Source organism: Ziziphus jujuba, chromosome 1, assembly GCF_031755915.1.
Source record: "Ziziphus jujuba cultivar Dongzao chromosome 1, ASM3175591v1".
Lineage (NCBI taxonomy): Eukaryota > Viridiplantae > Streptophyta > Magnoliopsida > Rosales > Rhamnaceae > Ziziphus > Ziziphus jujuba.
The window spans coordinates 17,960,324-17,965,221 of NC_083379.1; positions in this window are offsets into that span (position 1 = coordinate 17,960,324).

Below are 4,898 nucleotides of genomic sequence, written 5' to 3' on the forward strand. Positions count from 1 at the left end.
ACCCATAGCTAGCGATCGTCTGAAAGAAACAAATTTAGTTCAAGATCATGGATGGTGAAAGATTTAAAGGAGTAATACATAGCCCAGGGACAGTAGATCCCATAGAAGTGACCTACTCAAGGTTCAGAACAATAGATAGTGTACAACAGTAGTAGCTATTTTCAAAGATTTGCAATTCGAGGTAGCTTATGTGGCAAGTTTTTTGATGGACAGTGCCAGTGAGATGGATCATGATTTTATTATAGGCATTCTGAACACTTCAAAAAGGATTGCCTCTATCGAGGATATGGTTAGGCCAGAGACTTAAGATCGAGTGCATAATTTCAACAGACTGGTAGGTACAAAGTACAGGATACATAGACAGGCCAGACTTCAGGAGGTTCCACCAACACTGCACAGCAGTCTGCATTCACAGCCAGAGACAGAGGTCAGAGGGGACGACTATTTACCAGAGGCAAGGTATATGCTATGATCAGAGAGGAGGCACATGTCACCCTGATGCTGTGACAAGTACATTATCTATGATTGGTAGTGATGGACATATTTTATTGGCTAAAGGACCATGTGCTCTTTTGTTTTACGTGGATATGTTGCACAATTTAGACTGATTCGAGTTCCTTTGGTATGTCACTTGGGAATTTCCAATTCCACAAAAGGGTTTATTTAACATAGTCAGATGTTTGAGGGTAGTTATTCTTGTTTCATGGAAATTAAGATCTTAATATTAGAATATGGTATAGATTAAGCTTGGTTAATGCATTTCGGTGATCTTGTATGGGACAACTTGCTAGTAATTAAGTGGCAAATTTCATAAGTTGGTTTTGTGGTAGTTACTTTTGGGTGATGATTTTAGATCTTGGTTTTGATATTTTATTTCCTTAAAGATTGAGGGTTTTATGTCGATGATGTTTCATGGATCTAAAGTGATTGATATTCTTGGTGATAACTTGATCATCTAAGGACTATGATTATTATTATTATTATTATTATTTTTTGGTGGGCATAGCTAGAATCTAAGAAAGTGATGAATGTTTCCTTATGGTTTGAGGATTTAATAACTAGTTCTTAATACTTGGTTGTGATATTACAATTAAGATTTCAATTTCTTTATTTCTTGAGGTATGTATTCTTGGAGATTGTTTGAAACTGGAAGAATTTGAGGTTTCTTCAAGAATAATATTCGAGATGACGAGAGGACTTCAATCATTAAATCATTCTCAAAACCTTCATCATGTGTACGTCTATTCCCTTTCTCACCAGCTTGTCTTACATACTTATTGCAAAAATACATACTTTCTTCAACAAGATATCATTTAGCTATGCACCATTCAGGTTATGCATGATCATTATGCAACAATCCATACAAAAAATACACATATTTTAACAAGTTTGACTAAGTTTGACCAAGTTTGACCAATTGAACAATATGTGGGTCCAAGTTGACTTTTTCAATGGTCAATATTTTTAGTTTAACTGAGGTATCATTGTGTAGATCTTATCGATACGAGTTCATAAATTGGTGGCACGCCAAATTCCAAGTTACGGATAAAAAGTTATGGTTCTGAGAAATTTTAAGCATAAGTTTTATATCATTGTCTTAACCAATCCTTAGTTTTTGTCTGTTAGTGACCAAATGCTCTATATAAGCCTTGGTAAGTGTTCTAAATAGGAATCAAAGCCAAAATATCCATTTCATCCCCAAAACCTGAGAAATTCTCCCCCCAGATTTGTGGGTCCGAACTGGGTCGTTACGACTCGTTTAACGATGAACCAGGTCATCATCGTTTTTGCCCATTTCGGCCACCAACCTATTAAACATGCCATCCATGGAGGAAGCCCATGTTGAATGGCTTGTCCGTGAAATTTCACGCTGAACAGCTGCCGGATGCGCTGGAATCTGGCCGGCGAAGGCAGTGGTAGTTGGTGAGGTGGGTCGTTGGATTTTCGCATTTTTTGGCCATTTTAGACAAATCCACAAACCTTTCCTACCATTTTTGGACCCTTTGAACTCATTTCCATGGTTCTTTTGCCTATATTCCTCATCGTTTGGGAGATACGATAATGGGAAATTCGATCGAAGCTTCAACATAGTTTTCTGGCCACTGGAGAGATCTTTGGACCGAGGTGAGCATACTGATGGGTTCCTTGTCTTTTGGGCTTTCCGTGGATATAAAGTTTATGAATTTTGGAGGTCATTTGATAATTTTTCCATTCTTGGGCCAATTGGTTAATTTTCGGATAAATTCGGTCTATGTTTGGACAAAATTGATCAAATTGATTAAAATTGGAGTTGGATTAGTGAAATTGGTTATTATTAGGACCCATTAGGAGATTCAATTTTAAAAGATTAGGCTTCAGGTGAAAATCCTCAATTTTAGGTATCGGGTCCTAAGGATATATGGTATAATTGGACCGTTCGGTGTCCAATTTATGTAATTTTATAGTAGTATAAATCAATTTAAGACATTTGGTTCATACAAGTATCTTTGGTTTAGTTATTGGAGCCTAAAAAATATTTTATTATATTACAGGCACTCGAGTTGAGACTGGAGACCAGCCTACAAAGGAGCAGGAGTGAGCATCTACAGTATTGTGAGTGGTATAATTTTAAAATGTTTTGGGTAGATAGAATAATATATATATATATATATATATATATGTGATTTTGGTATTTTATTTATATACCAATTGGTTGAAATGTTTGCTTTACGCATATATAATATTTGCTTTCATTTATATGAGTTATCATTTCATGTGAATTTTAATAAGATTTTTAATGATTTCTAACTTTGATAAGTTCATAGTGAACTTGTGAATTATGCTATTTAAATATCCTGGTATTTAAATTGAGATTGTAAATTATTTTGGAAAATAATTGATTCATAACATCAGATTGAAAATTTTATAATTTTAAGCATGTTCAAATATTTTATAATTTTTATATGTTTAAAATTGGTTTATTTCACTGTGGTATTTTTAATTTTCACATGAAATGATGATTTGAATTTTTCTTGAAGTATTTAAACAAGAGATTGAATTTAAATATCTATTTTGAATTATGATACAGTGTTGGTTGGAAAATATACATGATTTTAAGTCGTTCAAGGATACTGTATTGTTTGTTTGTAAATTGATGTACCATATAGTACTGACATCTTAGATCAGTATTATATTATAGCGCGCGGGTTTATCACAGTACCTTGAGGTTGGTTTCACCCAACGGTTTATTATTGCCACGGATCGTGAGGTCAGATTTATTCGACTGTTTGTTATTATTACCACAGTGCCATGAGGTTGGTTTCATCCAACAGTTTATTATTGCCACACGCCGTGAGATTGGGTATGTTCTGACGGTTATTTATTATGTCCACGACACCTTTCATTTATTGAAGGTCATGAGGTGGTGTATTCCACGGTTTATAGTTTGGTACATCGTATGATACATTGTATATATTTGAATTTATTGGTGGCTTTCAAATTTGGTGGTTATTTCTGCATATTCATATTAATTTCATGGAATTGTGTTTATAAGATTTTATACTCAATTTTTATATCTTGTCTAAGGTATTTTATGGTAATATATTGATCGTTAATTTTTATACGTTTTAACATTGATTTTACGATATTAGATTGGGGTACAAGTTTGGGTTTTTACGAAACGATTTTGAACGAGGAACTTTTCAAATGAGTGGAATGAGAAGTTTTGAGAGAAGGTTTTTACGGGAATAAATTATTATTTTTCTATTATATAATGCCACTCACTGAGATTTCTTTATCTTACATTTTATGTGTTTTGAATTCGTTTCCCCAGGCCCAAATAGTTAGTAGCAATCTACCTCGCGCATCGCTTGTTATTGTGTACTTTCCATCGCAGCAGCAGTACTTGTCTTTCTCTATTTATCTTTATCCTTTGAAACTTATTTGTATCTTCTACTCTTCTAAATTTTACAAATACATTTTAGAATGCTATGATCTAATTATTGGACATAGTATTGACCGTATGTATAGTTATGCTGTTGTGGTTGTTATGTATATATTGAGGTATCATTGATAATGCTTCTACTTGGTTGTCCACGTTTTAAGTAAGGTTGCATTAGATATCCTTTAGGGATTGTGCAGTGGGACTTCACTAGAAGGGACCTCACGGGAGATCCTGGGAAGGTTCCCGGGGTAGGTCTTGTCAATTACATATTCTTTTAGCACTTTCGTGAACCTGTTAAATGGGTACATCCTAATAGTATTGCTGTACATAAACCTTAGTATTAGAGCTTTAGGTTCTAAATTTCCTCGGGGTTATGCATTGCTGTATGACTCATCCTGTATTTTGCATTCCATACCTATCCTTTTGTTGGTGTTAATTATATTTTGATTGATTCTATCATATAGAACTCTTTCCTAATGTTGCACGAAGGTACACATAGTTTCCAGTAAGCTTAGTTGAAAGTGTAGATGTGTATACTTGTTTGAGCATCTTGTCAAACGCCTGGCTCAATCACTCGAGAAGAGTGGGTTGGCTACTTATTCTATTAATCAGGCTTGTAGACTTAGAGCAGTGGGTTGTGATGGATCCATGGATCCTATGCAATGTCTAGACGACATTAGAGTCAGGATTGCTAGTTTTATGCTAGGGGGTAATACAAGAAAGTGGTGGATGTATGAAAGGACCAAGAGATGTCGCACTTAGACATAGTTCAAGATTGCATTCCACATCGATTTTTTTCCTCCAACCTTTGTTAAGATTAAGAGGTTAAAGTTGAGACACCACTCACGGTTTAGGACAGTGAACAGTGTACAACAGTATATGCTATTTTCAGAAATCTGGAGTCTGAGATAGTTTATGTGGCAAGTTTTATGATGGGCAAGGCCAGTAGAATGGATCATACTTTCACTATAGGCAG